The 19,164-nt window shown below is 41.7% G+C and overlaps 1 long non-coding RNA gene and 1 pseudogene across 1 annotated transcript; both read left to right on the top strand.

The window, feature by feature from the left end:
- Positions 1-3,449: 3,449 nt before the first annotated feature.
- On the top strand, positions 3,450-4,487 carry LOC135507786 (uncharacterized). Its single transcript, XR_010450711.1, has 3 exons — positions 3,450-3,804; positions 4,025-4,139; positions 4,269-4,487. It is a non-coding gene; the product is annotated as an uncharacterized LOC135507786 (long non-coding RNA).
- A 2,098-nt stretch (positions 4,488-6,585) lies between these two features.
- Positions 6,586-17,594, top strand: LOC135511017 (phospholipid hydroperoxide glutathione peroxidase-like; annotated as a pseudogene).
- Positions 17,595-19,164: the final 1,570 nt, after the last annotated feature.

Below are 19,164 nucleotides of genomic sequence, written 5' to 3'. Positions count from 1 at the left end.
CAAATCTAACTGCCTGTAGCTCAGGCACAGAACCAAGGATATGCATATTCTTGGTACCTTTTGAAAGAAAACACTCTGAAGTTTGTGTACATGTGAATTGAATGTAGGAGAATATAACACAATAGATCAATAGATCTTCAAAAAATATTCCTCCATTTGAGAATCGCCTAATGAATTGTCCTCGATCAATTTCTTCTAAAATTGTGTGTACATCTGTATATCTAGACTTAGATTTAGCTTTCCCTGACTTACTGATTGATATATAAACAGCTGAATATGTGCTTTACCAAAACAATGCTGTGCGCAACATGCGTGACTCCTTCCAGTATGAATCGTCAATGGCGAATGAACCTCTTTACGCCGGAGTTTACCACATGGGTTGGTCTTCCAACACATAAACATTACATATTGCCGTTTACCTCAGCTCATTGGCTATCTACCCAGCTAGATTTCAAGACGATCAGTGGTCATTGGGTTAAAATACAGTCAATCAACGAAACAGAGGTCTTATCATTGGTGCACAATGATGTCATTACTTGTTGTCTTCAAATCGGTTTCTTTCTGTCAATACGTCCCTTGAAATGACCCATCAGGTTTGTGTTACAAACAAACCAGTTGATTGCAATGAAACCAAACATAACTGGAAAAGTCACGTTTTATGTGTGTATTTACCTCGAATGTGTCGTCGAAAATGGAATGAGAAGGAATTCACAACACAAGTGGTTCACAAAATGTTTCGTGTTAGGCTATAAAAATTGATTTTATCAAACAAAAGACCATTCATTGTGTAATAATGAGCATTGGGATTGCAAACAGAGGAAGATCGTCAAAGGTAAACTATTTATTTTATTACAGTTTGTGATTTTGTTAGGCCTGTGCTGGTTGAAATAGTTGTTTTTTATGGGGCTCTATCCTCAGATAATCGCATCGTATTCTTTCGCAGTAAATCCCTTTTTAAATCAGACAACGCAGTTGGATTAGCAATATTCTAGGCTTTCGAAACATGTGAGACACTTGTTGTGAATGTTTAATATGACTATTTATGTAGCGATCAACGTATGTTGTCGAATTTCATCCCGCTACCGAGTTCGGTGCGCAGAGAGGTTAACATGCATGAAACCAAGGCTTTTACGGTTACAGAAGTCAACAAATGAATGCGTCTGGGGAATGGAGGTGGAGATAGGCACTGCAGGGCCTGGATTAACCTTTACATCACCAGAGGAACAGAGGAGTAGGGTAAGGGTACGGCTAATGGTTATAAGAACTGGTCGTCCAGTACGTTTGGAACAGAGAGTAAAAGGAGCAGGTGTCTGGGTGCGATAGAATAGATTCAAGATATAATGTACATTCAAAGGTATGGTAGGATGTGAATACAGTGCAGGTAAACCTAGGCATAGAGTGACGATGAGAGAGATATTGTCTCTAAAAACATCATTTCAACCAGGTGATGTCACCTCATGTGTGGGAGGTGGAACTGAAGGGTTAGCTAAGGCATATTGTGCAGGGCTAGAGGCTCTACAGTGAAATAAGACAATAATCACTAACCAGAACAGCAATGAACAAGGCATATTAACATTAGGGAGAGGCATGCGTAGCCAAGTTATCATAGGGGTCCAGTGAGTAGTTTAGCTGGCTGGAGACACGGCGATTCAGACTGCTAGCGGGCCGGGGCTAGCAAGCTAGCAGAAGGGCCTTAGAGGGACGTCACGACGGAATAAGTGCTGTAGCCTCCTCGTGCGGAGCCTCCTCGTGTGGTTCCGTCGGCAGACCAGCCGTGATGGATTAGTAGGGTTCCGTGTAGTATAGAGGCCCAGTCCAATTGGCAAAGTAGGTATAGAGGCCCAAGAAATTGACCGATGGACCTATTCAGCTAACAATCCGATATGCTCTAGACAGCTAGCTGGCCGTGGCTAGCAGGCTAGATGGGCATTCAGGGGACGTTGCGACAGAGGGGCCTGTTGGAAAAAGAACCCTCGGGCAGATTACGTCGGTAGTACAGTCGTGATGGATTACGGTAGTCCAGTCGTGATGGATTAGCAGTGCTTCGTGTAGTAAAAAGGGTCCAGGCCAATTGGCAAAATAGGTATTGTAGCCCAAGGAGTGGTGATGGACCTCTTCAGCTTGCCGGGAGATGGGCCTAGGATGGGCTAGCTCCAGGCTAATTGATGCTTGCTTCGGGACAGAGACATTAGCCAGGCGTAGCCACTCGGATTGCAGCTAGTTAGCTGCAATGATCCTGGTGAAAAGGTTCAGAGCTTGCGGTAGGAATCCGGGGATATGGTGAGAAAATAAGTCCGGTATGCTCTGGTTTGAATCACGTTGTGCAATCAGGCAAGAGTTTTCCAAGCTAGAGGTTAGCTGAAGACCGCTAGCAGTGGTTAGCTGACTAGTAGCTAGTTAGCTGGCTAGCTTCTGTTTTGCGATTCCGGTTCGAAAGTAAAGAAAAATACTTTCGAAAATAGCAGATCCATACCACAATGGGTGAGGCAGGTTGCAGGAGAGTATTTTGAAGTTGAGGAAAAATATAAAAAATATTTGCAAAGGAAAAAGATGTAAAAATATGTATACACGGGACACAACAAGACGAGGACAAAGATGTCTGACTACTACGCCATCTTGGAAGATTATGAGGCCAGAATGCTCGGATCAACCCTTCTCTGCCAGAGCGTTCAGAGTGCGCTCTAAACGCTCAGAGAGCGGAACGCTCTGAATTTACAAAAGGACAATCTGACAATGCTCTGTATTGACAAATGCCCAGAGGGCACTCTGGCACTCCAGATTGAATTTAAGAACACACCTTTAGCTTGCTATTATGAAAATTCAATTCAACAATGCCAATAATGTTTCAATTCGACTTTTGCTTTCAAAAGCAGCTCAAACATAGAACATGTAAGAATGAACTATAGCCATTGAATACTACCATTAAAATATACCATACGTTATTTAACGAACAAGGCACAAGAGGGTGTGTTATATGGCCAATATACCATGGCTAAGGGCTGTTCTTGTGCATTGGCCATATACCACAACTCCCCAAATTGCCGTATTGCTTTTATAAACTGGTTACCTATGTAATTAGAGCAGTAAAAATACATGTTTTCCCATACCCATGGTATACGGTCTGATATACCCAGTTTATAAAGGGAAATAAATGAATGCTCTAGAATGCCCTTCAAGCGATTCAGGAACAAGTATTCAACAATGCCATGGTATAATGGCAGTTAATTTGAAATAATTATGGAGTCCTTCTGATGAAACTTAGTGGTGCACAACTTCAGGATGTTTGGAGTCAAAAAGAGTCGACTCTTGCTCAACTCCCAAAACACGCAGAAACTGATGCGCACACACACACACACTACCTCATTGTTGCAGTCCTATGAGGAAGACTAAATTTGCATTCTAGAGGACTGACATGAACATAATGCTGCACATTTGCCTATAATATTTTAATATAGAAGGGGATGTGTAGGAAGGTAGCAACTAGAATATTTCATTGATATTTCAGTTGTGTGCAGCCTTGACCGATCCCATGGGATGATATGCGCTCTAAAATATTAGGGGTTCAAAAAGGGTTCTTCTAAGATCCTCAAAGTTCTTAGAAGAACCTTAGGGTTCTTGACACTGAAAAAAAGGTTATCAAAAGGTTCTTCCAAGAACCCCATTGGAGGTGGAGTTCGTCGAGGAACTTCCTTAGTTGTTGGGAGTTCTTGCAAAAACCCAACTGCCCAACTGAAACATTTGAATTTGAAAGGACAGCAGGTGCAGGCACTTAACTGAAAAATGTAAAGATCTCCTTAATTTAAGGTAAGGTTTGCCCCTTGTATGATCTAAATTCATATTGTTTTACGATGATACCCTCTATCTTTTCAAATTTGTGCAAATCTTTCTAAAACAAAAATGGACACTATTCAATGGATATCAAACAACAAAGAGCTAAGAATATGTAGGCTATAAAAATATGTTGAAGGCTAGCTGTATTGGGTGCAGATGACTGAACTGCTCACTTTTGTGTTTGTGTCTGCAGGTATATAGATGCGGAGGCATACAAAGTTATGTCTATTGGTATGTTATGTTATGCAGATCACATTTTCCACCACCTCTTCAATGAATATCCCATAGGTCTCTACATTATGGATAAGGTATGTGTCTGAAGACCATTATCAAAACAGTTTTTTAAATTCACATTTACCACAAAAACCAAGGTATGAATACTGCTGTGTGCATGTTTTGTTAATCATCTGTATAATTACTATTTTTTGGATTCACAGACTTCACCCTCCCTACACCTCTGATGAATAAAACAGGAAACCTGTTAGATCACCATGCACTGCAAAATCATTCTGGCTATGGATACAGAGAACATCAACACATTAACATCAACACGCCAGAGGATATGCTCATTGGACTTGGGGCTCTGCTGGGAGTTTGCCTCATATTTAGATTTTTTTATTCTGCTTTGGCACTAAAATCATAATAAACACTGACAACTAAAACATTGTGTTATTGTTGTTATTGTTATGCATATTATTATTATTACTATTAATAATAATAGGGAAGGGGGGGGGGGGGGTAGTGAAAAAATGAATCCCAAAAGGTTCTTCAAAAGATTATTTAAGGATCCATTAAAAGAGGTTCTTTGAGGAACCATTTTAATGGGTTTTTCAAAGAACTTATAGTGGTTCCCTCACAGTTTCAATTTGAAGAACCCATAAAGGTTACTCCGGGAACCTTTTCTTTTTAGTGTATGTTTTTTAAAAAGGCAGTAAATGAGGCTGATTGAACTGTTTTGGTGCCAGACAAGGCTCAACTGATAGCCATGTGTAGCGGTGGTAAGGATTCACTCCATGGTGCTGAAAAGAAAGCTCTGCTGTTGGGACAGCTTTATGTCGGCCCTAACAGTTTGTGAGCACTGTTCGTTGTCGTTATAGTGCAATTAATGTATTGTTTAGTGTTGTGTAGTGGCTTTGCTGGCATGAATAAAAAAAAAAAATGTATGTTTGCCCCACCAAGATAGATCCAGATTACCAAGATATAGCCCATGCAAACGGTTCTGGCTGTCTCTCTGTCTGTCTCGATCCTTTATCTCCCTTGCTTGCTCTTTCTCTTTGCTATAAAAACGCTAGCATGTGTTTGGTATTCGGTCTGTTGCGTGTAGAATAGCTCAGCCTACTCATTGATAGCCCTTACTATATTGTAGAACTTGCCCGAGACATTGCAAGCCAAGAAATTACGAAATACAGCATTGCGATAGCCTATAGCCTACATCTTCTGATTACAGATGCATGGTTCTGACTGTCTGCCTGGTTGCCGACATACATACCTAAACCTGGCTGTGGCTCTCCCATCTCTTTCAATGCAATTCAATTTAAGGGGGTTTCTTGGCATGGGAAACATATGTTTATTGGCTTGTTTATTGTTTACTCCATGTGTAACTCTGTGTTGTTGTCTGTGTCACACTGCTGTGCTTTATCTTGGTCAGGTCGTAGTTGCAAATGAGAACTGGTTAAATAAAGGTAAAATACTTTTTTTTAAACATTGCCAAGCAAGTGAAGTAGATAATAAACAAAAGTGAAACAAACAACAAAAATTTACAGTAAACATTACACTCACAGAAGTTCCAAAATAATAAAGACATTTCAAGTGTCATATTATGTCTATATACAGTGTTGTAACAATGTGCAAATGGTTAAAGTACGAAAGGAAAAATAAATAAACATAAATATGGGTTATATTTTGGTTGTGCTTTTCTTGTGGCGACAGGTCACAAATATTGCTGCTGTGGTGGCACACTGGTATTTCACTCAGTAGATATGGGAGTTTATCAAAATTGTTTTTTTGTGGATCTGTGTAATCTGAGGGAAATATGTACCTCTAATATGGTCATACATTTGGCAGGGGGTTAGGAAGAGCAGCTCAATTTCCTCCTCTTTTTGTGGGCAGTGTGCACATAGCCTGTCTTCTCCTGAGAGCCAGGTCTGCCTACGTCAGCCTTTCTCAATAGCAAGGCAATGCTGAGTGTGTACATAGTCAAGGCTTTCCTTGCGTTTCGGTCAGTCACAATTCCTGCCACTGTGTACTCTTTGTTTAAGGCCAAATAGCATTATAGTTTGCTCTGTTTTTTTGTTAATTCTTTCTAAAGTGTCAAGTAAGTATCTATCTGTTTTCTCATGATTTGGTTGGGTCTAATTGTTATTTCTCTCCCTCGCTAACTCGCTCTTTCTTTGCTGTGAAAGATGCGAGAGTTTGTGTTCTCGAACTGAATAGACGACGGAAGTTGCAAAAATACAGAATGAGTCGAGTAGTCAATTCCTAGCGGAAATGGGTATCGACACTGGGAGTTGACATTATGGAGTCGACTCCTCACCACTACTAAAATCGGCTGGCTAACTAACGAACACACAGTGCAGATAAATTATTCGAATTCATTGTTTTACACAATATATTTTCACAGTACTGGCAAACCATGTTTGACTAACTTCCTCGCCAACTTTAAGGACTTTTTATACCATCAGGTTACTGTCCATTCAAACGGTTTTATATTAGCTTCACTATACAGCGCAGGGATTGGCTACTTTCATGGTTTTCCCCTCACTGGGCGGGACTATACTACTTAAACAGTTTGGTCACAGGATGTGGATCGTAACGCGTGGGTTAGTTTTTGGTTTGCTGGGCAGCAGTGGAGTCGGTAGAGCAATGGTAAGAATGTTTTGTGTGCTAAACTTTTATGCTAGGTAGTTATTGGTTTGTGATATTACACGTGTAATGAGTGTTTGAGATGTTAACTAAAGGTAGGTCAAATACTGGACTGCTATTTTTACACAATGTCGCGAGGTACAACGGTTAACTCTGTCCGATGTGGAACATTTGCCAGCCAGTTTGGAGAAATTACCTAGCTTGCCCGTCAGCTGCTTGCTAATGGTCATCCCAGCAAACGACTGCTGTTTGCCTGTTTTCGAGTTAGATTTTTTTTTAAAACGTTAGTTTTAACAAGTGTTGGTCTAAATGCTGTGGTTTATCTAGTTAGGGTATTGTAGCTGACGAATCAACTACTACAGTTCTCTTGCTAGCTAAGCCCCATTTTTATACATTTTAGCAGAAGAGCGGTATAATAATCACGAGCCTAAAATGAACGTGCAGACCCAAGTAATCAGTAATGAGAAGTTTATATGGTTGTGCTCATGCAAACGTACAGCTTTAACATAGGAAGTGACTGCGCGTAATCGTGCCGTCAAGTTTGAGTCCAGAAAATAACAAATTCATTGCTATCAGGATTTGAGGATGTGGGAGAAGTCTCGCGCTCCCTGAAAGTCATACCAAATAAACGTTGCGGTTATTGGTAGTGTTATTTTAGTTTATTTGTGGTACCTAATCCATGTGACTATTTGTCAGCTCACCATTGGCGAAACAATCCATTTTTATACCACGTTCATGTTCTAGTCGAAATATGGACTTTTCCGGCTTGCTTACTAGTTATACACGTGCCGTGTTCAACCAGTTAGCAAGTCGTAAATTTTCGGTCTTGTTCCGATTAACACTTGAGTGCAGCATTATGAAGACATGACAGCCAGTCTTGGCAAACTGCCCGATTACGAGGCAGCCTGGTCTCATAGACTTTCTGTAACATGGTCAATTTAAATGAGGGACACCCCAATTGGTATGTGGTTAACGTAACCATACATATTAACCCCATGTCCGTCTATAGATTAAAACAAATAATCTGCTTTGTAATATTTAAACCAATTATTCTGACAGTTTATTCTAAGCCAATCCGATTTAAAGTTATGGACAGTTATGTCTAAGTTCCCACTAGTAGGAAATTTCAAAGCTGAAAACATCGAGGCAACCGTCAAACTTGTTTTCCCTAGTTGAGTAACTTTTTTCTAGCAAGTGATCATACTTTATTTAAATTTAGAGTAATGTGCTGATATATTTCATAGACATTAATTACTATTTCATGCTTTTTTTTCATGCTAGTATGAAGTTTTAAAGGAATGTTCAATTGGCATGGACTGCGGGAATGGCCACTAGAGCTGTTGCCAGAGAATTCAATGTTCATTTCTCCACCATATGTCATTTTAGAGAATTTGGCAGTGCGTCCAACTGGCCTCACAACCTTAGACCACGTGAGTGGTTTGCTGACGTCAACTTTGTGAACAGAGTGCCCCGTGGTGCTGAGGCAATGTTATGAGCAGGCATAAGCTACAGACAACAAACACGGTGACAATTTGATTGCATAGAGATACTGTGACTAGATCCTGAGGCCCATTGTCCTGCCACTCCTCCATTGCATCATGTTTCAGCATAATGCACAACCCTTATGTCGGAAGGATCTTTACATAAATCCTGGAAGCTGAAAATGTCCCAGTTATTCCATGGTCTGCATTCTCACTAGACATGTTGCCTATTTATTTTTTCACCTTTATTTAACCAGGTAGGCTAGTTGAGAACAAGTTCTCATTTACAACTGCGACCTGGCCAAGATAAAGCATAGCAGTGTGAACAGACAACAGAGTTACACATGGAGTAAACCATTAACAAGTCAATAACACAGTAGAAAAGTCTATATACATTGTGTGCAAAAGGCATGAGGTAGGTGAATAATTACAATTTTGCAGACTAACACTGGCGTGATAAATGATCAGAAGATCATGTACAGGTAGAGCTACTGGTCTGCAAAAGAGCAGAAAAGTAAATAAATATTAACCGTATGGGGATGAGGCAGGTAAATTGGGTGGGCTATTTAACGATGTACAGCGACCGGTTAGCTGCTCAGATAGCAGATGTTTAAGTTGGTGAGGGAGATAAGTCTCCAACTTCAGTCATTTTTGCAATTCGTTCCAGTCATAGGCAGCAGAGAACTGGAACGAAAGGCGGACAAATGAGGTGTTGGCTTTAGTGATGATCAGTGAGATACACCTGCTGGAGCGCGTATTACGGGTGGGTATTGCTATGACCTGTGAACTGAGATAAGGCGGAGCTTTACCTAGCATGGACTTGTAGATGACCTGAAGCCAGTGGGTCTGGTCACAAATATGTAGCGAGGGCCAGCCGACTAGAGCATACAGGTCGCAGTGGTGGGCGGTATAAGGTGCTTTAGTGACAAAACGGATGGCACTGTGATAAACTGCATCCAGTTTGCTGAGTAGAGTATTGGAAGCTATTTTGTAGATGACATCGCCGAAGTCGAGGATCGGTAGGATAGTCAGTTTTACTAGGGTAAGTTTGGCGGCGTGAGTGAAGGAGGCTTTGTTGCGGGATAGAAAGCCGACTCTAGATTTGATTTTAGATTGGAGATGTTTGATATGAGTCTGGAAGGAGAGTTTACAGTCTAGCCAGACACCTAGGTACTTATAGATGTCCACATATTCTAGGTCGGAACCATCCAGGGTGGTGATGCTAGTCGGGCGTGCGGGTGCAGGCAGCGAACAGTTGAAAAGCATGCATTTGGTTTTACTAGCGTTTAAGAGCAGTTGGAGGCCACGGAAGGAGTGTTGTATGGCATTGAAGCTCGTTTGGAGGTTAGATAGCACAGTGTCCAAGGAAGGGCCAGAAGTATACAGAATGGTGTCGTCTGCGTAGAGGTGGATCGGGGAATCGCCCGCAGCAAGAGCAACATCATTGAGCATGTTTGAGATGGTTTGGTATGTACGACAGTGTTCCAGTTCCTGGCAATATCCAGGAACTTTGCACAGCCATGAAAGTGGGACAACATTCCACAGGCCACAATCAACAGCCTGATCAACTCGATGCAAAGTAGAGGTGTAGTGCTGATTTAGGCAATGGCAGCCACACCAAATACTGTGGCATTATATGCATCTGTATTCCCAGTCATGTGAAATCCATATATTTAGGGCCTAATGAATGCATATCAGTTGACTGATTTCCTTATGAACTGTAACTCGCTAATCTTTTGAATGTTCAGTATTCATTTGTGGGCTTAACCTGTGGTACAAGTGGGATGCTAGTGTCCCACCTCAACAGCCAGTGAAATTGCAGGATGCCAAATTCTAAACATAAATCCATAATTAAAATTCCTCAAACATACAAGTATTTCACCATTTCTGAAGGAACTTCTTGTAAATACAGCCACAGTGTCCTATTTCAAATTGGCTTTACGGAAAAAGCACACCAAACGATTGCGAGGTCAGCACCTATTCACAGAACCATACAGCCATTTTCCAGCCAAGGGGAGGGCTCGCAAGTCAGAAATAGCCATTTAAATGAAACACTAACCTTTGATCTTCATCAGATGGCACTCACAGGACTTCATGTTACACAATAAATGTCTTTGTTCAATAAAGTTAATCTTTATGTCCAAAACCTCATTTGAAATATATGTTCAGAAATGCATGGTCTCAAACAAATATCTGGTGAAAGTGCAGAGAGCCACATCAAATAACAGATACTCATCAACATTGATGAAAGATGCAAGTGTTAAACATACGAATACAGAAACTTCTCCTTAATCTTGGAACTCCCTCTCACGGATCCGGGAGAATTGTCATCAACTGACACTAATTAGCATAACGCAACGGACAAAAAATATTACTAGAAAATATTCATATTCATGAAATCACAAGTGAAATATATTGAAACACAGCTTAGCCTTTTGTTAATCACCCTGTTATCTCAGATTTTGAAGTGATGCTTTACACAAATGCTTGTCTTGCTTTGGCTGTAAGTTTATCGATAGCATAGCATTATGCCTAGCTAGCAGCCGGCAGCTTGGTCACAAATCAGAAAAGCAGTCAAATTAAATCGTTTACTTTTGAGCTTCAGATGTTTTCACTCACGAGACTCCCAGTTAGACAGCCAATATTCATTTTGTCCCATAAAAATGATTTTTATAACCGTAATACCTACGTTTGTGCTTCACGTTTGGTTGAGAAATCCACCGGAAACGGAGTTCACGACAACGGCGAAAAATATTCCAAATTAGTTCCATAATATCGACAAACATTGCAAATGTTTTTTTTATAATCAATCCTCAAGGTGTTTTTCAAAAATCTATTTGTTAATATATCAACCGGGACAGGTGGCTTCTTAGTAGGAAAGAGCGGAACAATGGCTGCATTTGTCTATTACGCACAACTCAGAGCCTCCAGCTGACCACTGACGTAATGTTGTCGTTCAGGCTCATTTTTCAAAATAAAAGCCTGAAACTATGTATTGTGACACTAGACCCATTAGGGAAGCCATAGTAAACGGAATCTGGTATATCCCATTCACTGCTCAATAGGAACGCAGAGCTTTCTAAATAAGAGTCCCTTCCTGATTGGCTTTTTCGTAGGCTTTCGCCTGCAATATCAGTTCTGTTACACTCAGACTATTTTTAGAGTTTTCTATCCCAAGCTGTCAATTATATGCATATTCTAGCATCTTGTCCTGACAAAATAGCCCATTTTTACTTTGGGAATGTTATTTTTCAAAAAATATAAATGATGCCCCCTCGTTTCAAGCGGTTAATGCAACTGCTGTCAGATTTCCTAAAGGCTTTATGGCGAAAGCACACTTTGCGATTGTGTTAGGTCAGTGCCTAGACACAGAAACCCATACAGCCATTTTCCAACCAAGGATAGTGTTACAAAAGTCAGAAATATAATCACTTACCTTTGATCTTCATCTGGTGGCACTCCCGGGTGTCCATGTTAGACAACAAATGTTTTTGATAAAGTTCATCTTTGTCCAAATACCTCTGTTGGTGCGTTTTAGTTCAGAAATCCAAAGGCACAATGCGCGCTCTCAACACCAAGACAACATACAATAAAAGATAGTTGAAACGTGTCAAACAATGTTTAAAATCAATCCTCAGGTTAGTCATAAATAATCAATAGTATTTCAACCGGGCAAAAGCTTCGTCAATGGAAAAGGTAAAGAAGGTAAACAATGCTCTCTCCCGATAATGTGCTTGGTTCATGTCTGGAAATTTCCACTGTCCCCTCATTGAAAGTGGTGTATCTCCCTAATATTTCAGAGTAAATGCCTGAAACAATGCCTAATGACTGGTCACATATTGAGGAAGCCATTGAGATCGTGAACTGGGTCCTAAGTCTTTGTATGTTGGATAGGCTTTCAATGGAAAAACAGCCTCAAAATAATACTTCCTGGTTGGATTTCTCTGGTTTTTGCCTGCCACAAGTTCTGTTATACTACATTATTTTAACAGTTTTGTAAACTATAGTTTTCAATCCAAATCTACTAATTATATGCATATCCTAGTTTATGGGCCCGAGTAGCAGGCAGTTTAATTTAGGCATGCTTTTCATCCAAAAATAGTGCTGCCCCCTACCCTAGTAAAGTTAATAGGTACACTTACCCTACATAAGACCGGTTACTTTAGGTTAAAAGAAAAAGGTAATGCAAACGTCTAGCAACCCAACGGTTGTGTGGCCGTGATGAGATTCTTACACAACTTTATTTTAGCTAATCGGCAACTACTTTGCATGTTACCTAACCCTAATGCCTTAATCTACCTAACTTTATCCAGCTAGCGAATGTTAGTGTTGGCAACACAATTTGTAACATATCATACATTTTTCCCAAATTCAGAAAGGAATTGCAATTGAACACAGAACAATTTGTTGGATTTGCAGTCAGAATAATACACTGAGATCAGGTTGCGTGAAGATTGCAGTAGCATGACACGTGCTAGATTAGTGTTTCCAGTGATAGGCATCTCATCAAAGATTGCGCTGAAGTTGCCCTTTCCCTTACTGATCACCTCAAAACTGACCTTATATCAGTGTCATTCTTCACACAGGCTTTTCTTATAGGCCTAGCTGCCATGTTAAGGTCATGAGGAACCCTGCCCACTTACTATTTTTATTTTTTTACAATCTGCATATTATCCCTCCTGTGGCTAATGATAGAACAGTGGCGTCTGTTTGTCTCTGAATAGCTCCGATCTAAGCCAGTTAATTTACTAGGGAGTTATTCTGTACAACACTTCTCTAGCTACACACAGATTTTTGTTAAGGTAAAAGTGACACTGGTGGTATTAGATTTGTGGTCAAATACCTTCAGCATAACATCCAGTGTGTGCATGACCATATTACTATTTTTCACAACTCTAATGTTGTCTTAAATGATCTTTCTGAAGCTTTAACGTTTCTCATGAAGGCTGTTGCAGTGCTTATGGTCCGTTTGGTCCAAACGCATTGGGTGGATTTCAAGCCCATTGCAGTCACTCCTGTTTTTGTTTCATATTGTACAACAGCTGATGTAGTTTATTTTTTATTGTGCTATGTCCTAATAGTGACTGGTTGACAATCCAGTTTACACAGGATCTTCTAATCAGCCAGTTGTGTGGGTGGTGTTTTGAAAGTGAGTACGCTTTATGGAGGCCCTTATCAGTATTGAGAAATGATTGATTCATTTTCAGGGCCATCAGGATTTATGAAGATGGAACAAGTCTCACTCCCTGAAGTCATACTAAACGTTGCAGAAGTGTTGCGGTTATGGAAGTGTTAGTTTGGCTTACTTGTGGTACCTGATCCTTATGCATACTGATCAGCCCAATCGTTAAGGCCACGTGCCTCAAATTCCATTTTATACCACATGGTGACAATTCCAGTGGATAACTGAGTTAATAGACCAACAGTTCTAAACCTCTCTTCCAATAATGGCTTGTTTTGCCCTCCCTACTCAGACAGTCCGAGCTAAGTACTTACTTTTAAGCAAAATGCCATTAAAATTGACATTGAACTATTGCAGTTAGGTACTTAATCCATAAATGATTTTATATTGATAGAATGGCTGCTTTGGACTTATTTTTAACTGGTCGTTCCATTGTCCTGGTCATGTTCCCTGTGGCTGCACAACATAACCCCTTAGTCTACAGTACAGCAACTGACACAAACATCCATCTTTCTCAGTGTGCGCAAGTGGGTGACTGGAAGACAGCCAAATATATCTATGAGTTTGGCGCCAAGGACATAGATGGTGAAGATGTGGCCCTAGAGAAATACAGGTGAGTGAGCAGGCCCAGAAAGGTAGGAACTCACCCCATGTATGGGTACTGCCTGTCTAATGTTACCCCCCCCCCCACTGTGTTCTCTCTCTCCTCTGCCCAGGGGGTTTGTCTGCATCATCACCAACGTTGCCTCTAAATGAGGTAAGACCAGGGTAAACTACACTCAGCTAGCGGGAATGCACGCCTCCTACGCTGACAAAGGTTTACGCATCCTGGGCTTCCCCTGCAACCAGTTTGGAGGGCAGGTACGGTGCCGGTTCAAACCACTACTATAGCATAGCCTTTTAATTCATCCACTGTGGTGTCGCGTCATGGGGGCAGTTTTACAACCAATTTGGCCACCGGACTCTGGCTTTGAATTGGAATTTCCATTCTGCCAATTCTAATTGTATGGTTTGATTGCTTCTCCTTTTCCATTCTCTAGGAGCCAGGTACAGAGGTGGAAATCAAGGAGTTTGTCAAACAATTTGATGTTCAGTTTGACATGTTCAGCAAGATTGATGTGAACGGAGACAGCGCTCACCCCCTCTTTAAGTGGCTGAAGGAACAGCCCAAGGGAAAGGGTACTCTGGGAAAGTGAGTTTTGTCCCCCCCTGATGGGTCTATGCTCCATATCCTACCTAGTTGGATTATTTTGACTTCAGTTGCCCAGAACATTGTAATGCTTTAACTCTATGGTTGTAACAGCAGTTTCTCTCTCTGCAGTAACATCAAATGGAATTTCACAAAGGTGACCGTTTCTCACTGACACGATTAACACAATTTAATGAAGTTGCTTGCTAAACATTTTGCTATGATCTATTGTACTGTATGTCATGCTGTGCTTTCCCCCTCAGTTCCTGATCAACAGAGAAGGGCAGGTGGTGAAGAGATACGGGCCAATGGATGACCCCATTGTAAGTGGCCAGCAGTCGTGCATCAGTCTAATCTCATGTTTGACTATTTGTAGGGAAAGGATACCCTATAGTGGCCAGTTAGCTGGTTTATGAAGCACATTTGGCTACCAAAGTTGTGCCGACTGGCATGAAGGTTAATAAAAGATACACTGCTCAAAAAAATAATGGGAACACTAAAATAACATGCTAGAAATATTCTTATTAAATACTTTTCTTTACAACGTTGAATGTGCTGACAACAAAATCACACAAATTATCAATGGAAATCAAATTTATCAACCCATGGAGGTCTGGATTTGGAGTCGCGCACAAAATTAAAGTGGAAAACCACACTACAGGCGAATCCAACTTTGATGTCATTGTTACAGGAATTAAATTCCTCTGTTAATACCCAATTAAAATTAAACACTCTGTCAATTCATAAGAGTTTGTAAGACCCTCATTTGTATAAAATGGACATAGACCAGTCTTTGAAATCAACCAGCTGTGTTTATTCTCGTGAGTACTGCCCATGATACATTTTGCCTGTCCAGGAGTACAGGTTATAAACTGAATGACGTCAGCGTTTTCTAAACTGTTCCGTCTTGTTGACACTGCTACAAAGGCTGTATAGTTCTCAAGCCTTCCCACATCGTCTAGAGCCAAGGTCAGCCTGTGTAGATAAGCATTCTAGCCAGTCTGGCGATCTAGTTCATTCATTTCTACCAAGGAACAGTCAGTCATTGTTCTAAATCTTGATTATATTTACACACATTATATACACTACTAGGATTAAAAAGAAAATTCATACATATACAGTAACATAGTATTCTGATTAGTCAGTCCTGATTGAAATGTATACATAATTAGTCATTATTGATAAAAATTCCCTTAGCAGTAATGTCCTTAAAACAAGTCAAAATGAGACTCAGTAGTGTGTGTGTGGCCTCCACGTGCCTGTATGACCCCCCCCCCTTACAACGCCTGGGCATGCTCCTGATGAGGTGGCAGATGGTCTCCTGAAGGATCTCCTCCCAGACCTGGACTAAAGCATCCGCAAACTCCTGGACAGTCTGTGGTGCAACATGGCGTTGGTGGATGGAGTGAGGCATGATGTCCCAGATGTGCTCAATTGGATTCAGGTCTGGGGAACGAGCGGGCCAGTCCATAGCATAATGCCTTCTTGCAGGAACTGCTGAAACACTCCCGCCACATGAGGTCTAGCATTGTCTTGCATTAGGAGGAACCCAGGGCCAACCGCACCAGCATATCATCTCACAAGGGGTCTGAGGATCTCATCTCTGACCTAATGGCAGTCTGGCTACCTCTGGCGAGCACATGGAGGGCTGTGCGGCCCCCCAAAGAAATGCCACCCCACACCCTGACTGACCCACCACCAAACCGGTCATGCTGGAGGATGTTGCAGGCAGCAGAACGTTCTCCACGGCGTCTCCAGACTCTCACATGTGCTCAGTGTGAACGTGCTTTCATCTGTGAAGAGCACAGGGCGCCAGTGGCGAATTTGCCAATCTTGGTGTTCTCTGGCAAATGCCAAACGTCCTGCACTGTGTTGGGCTGTAAGCACAACCCCCTCCTGTGGACGTCTGGCCCTCATACCACCCTCATGGAGTCTGTTTCTGACCATTTGAGCAGACACATGCACATTTGTGGCCTGCTGGTGGTCATTTTGCAGGGCTCTGGCAGTGCTCCTCCTTGCACAAAGGCGGAGGTAGCGGGCCCGCTGCTGGGTTGTTGGCCTCCTCCACGTCTCCTGATGTACTGGCCTGTCTCCTGGTAGCGCCTCCATGCTCTGGACACTACGCTGACAGACACAGTAAACCTTCTTGCCACATCTCGCATTGATGTGCCATCCTGGATGAGCTGCACTACCTGAGCCACTTGTGTGGGTTGTAGACTCCATCTCATGCTACCACGAATGAAAGCACCGACAGCATTCAAAAGTGACCAAAACATCAGCCAGGTAGCATAGGAACTGAGAAGTGGTCTGTGGTTACCACCTGCAGAACCAGTCCTTTATTGGGGGTGTCTTGCTAATTGCCTATTTCCACCTGTTGTCTATTCCATTTGCACAACAGCATGTAAAATTTATTGTCAATCAGTGTTGCTTCCTAAGTGGACAGTTTTTTTTCACAAGTGTGATTGACTTTGTTACATTGTGTTTAAGTGTTCCCTTTTATTTTTTTGAGCAGTGTATTATTGAAAGGCTAAAGGGCTGTCCCTGATTTTGCTTAATCTCAGTATAACACTGTAATAGGAACCTTGTGCTGACTCATCTCTCTCACAGGTGATCGAGAAGGACCTTCCTAAATACCTGTGATGTCTCTGTGATTTCTGAGCCCTTGTCCATCCTGCCGGCAGATCTCTCCTTTGGGATTGTGGGTATAAGTGGCTGTGTCCTGGACCAGTGACGGCCTGTCTGTAAATCCGGCCTGCGGAGAGGACAGGCCTGATGAAACCTAGCGTGCAAACCCCCAGGAACCACCCACCCATACCCAGTTAGAACACAGGAGAGGACTCAGTAGCCACAGCAGTTTGTGTATATTTAAAACACTTCACTCCCAAGCACAATACTCCAACAAATGAGACCTATTGCATCCCCATAGTACTGATATGAATGTCCAACTATCCCTGCTTCCTATAAATTGTGAACTTTGTCTGTACCAGTGTTAGTAAAAAAATAAATATATTTGAAGCTATTTATATGGTGGAATAAACTGGCAAAGCTACTGAAACTGTTTATGGTCTGTAATTTATAAACTACATTCAACACAGACGTTGTACAACACAAGTTAGATGACTTGCATGAAATAGCTATTTTCTGACTTTTTACTGTAAGATATTTGACTCTGTAGGTTATAGCCTCGTCCTTAATTTTGGGATGGAAATGATTTGTGCTGCCCGTCTTCCCAGCTGGACATCATTTAGTGGGTGAACATGTCCAATGAAATTGATTTGATTTTGCACAGACTGGGTTTTTGTCACTCATTAGCTGAAATAATAGGTCCCTGAAATGTTCCATACTCGCAAAGCTTATTTAGTGAATTTTGTACACCTCCAAAGCTTATTTAGTGAATTTTGTACACCTCCCTGTTAATGAGCATTTCTCCTTTGCCAAGATAATCTCCAGAAACTCAAACTGCCTCAGGGAAGATCGTATGCGTGCTCGTTGTCCTCGGCAGGGGTCCTGATTGCAGTTCTTTGTAACTGACTTCAGTGGGCAAATGCTCACTGGCATGCTGGAGAAGTATGCTCTTCACAGATGAATCCTAGTTTCAGCTGTATCGGGCAGTAGGGTTTTGGTATGGGCAGGCATAAGCAACGAACACAATTGCTTTTATTGATGTAAATTTGAATGCATAGAGACAGGTGATGAGATCCTGAGGCCCAATGATGCATTAATTTGCTGCCAGCACCTCATGTTTCAGCATAATGCACAGCCCCATGTCGCCAGGATCTGGACACAATTCCTGGAAGCTGAAAAGATCCCAGTTCTTCCATGGCCTGCATACTCACCTGACATGTCACCCATTGAGCATGTTTGGGATGCTCTGGATCGATGTGTATGACAGTGTTCCAGGTCCTGATAATATACAGAAACTTCACACAGCCATGAAAGATTGGGACAACATTCAACAGGCCACAACAGCCTGATCAAATCAAAATTGAATTGTCATGTGCGCCCAATACAACAGGCCTTACAGTGAAATGCTTACTTACAGGCTCTTAACCAACAGTGCAAAAAATGTATTAGGTGGACAATAGGTAAGTAAAGAGCTAAAAACAGTAAAAAGACTGAAATAACAGGCACCGGTTAGTCTGGCTGGTTGAGGTAGAATGTATAGTTCAAGTGACTATTCATACGATAAACAGTGTAGCAGCAGTGTAACAGAGGGGGCACACAATGTAAATAGTCCAGGTAGCCATTTGATTATCTGTTCAGGAGTCTTAAGGAGTAAAAACTGTTGACAAACCTTTTTGTCCTAGACTTGGTACTCTGGTCCTGCTTGTCATGCGGTCATTTTTAGAGCCTTCCTCTGACACCGCCTGGTGAAGAGGTCCTGGATGGCAGGCAGTTTAGCCCCAGTGATGTACTGGGGCTGTGCTCTATGCGAAGGAGATGTTGCGCTGCAGGAGGCATATGGTCACACCAGATACTGACTGGTTTTCTCATCCATGTCCCTACCTCTTTAAGGTACAGGATCGGTGACCAACACATTCATATCTGTATTCCCAGTCATGTGATATTTATAGATTAGAGCCTGCATGTTGCGTTTATTGCTCAGTGTGTATGAGCAT

The sequence above is a fragment of the Oncorhynchus masou genome, chromosome 3, assembly GCF_036934945.1.
Source record: "Oncorhynchus masou masou isolate Uvic2021 chromosome 3, UVic_Omas_1.1, whole genome shotgun sequence".
Lineage (NCBI taxonomy): Eukaryota > Metazoa > Chordata > Actinopteri > Salmoniformes > Salmonidae > Oncorhynchus > Oncorhynchus masou.
The sequence above is the reverse complement of the archived record's forward strand: the minus strand, read 5'-3'. Positions and strand labels throughout refer to the sequence as shown.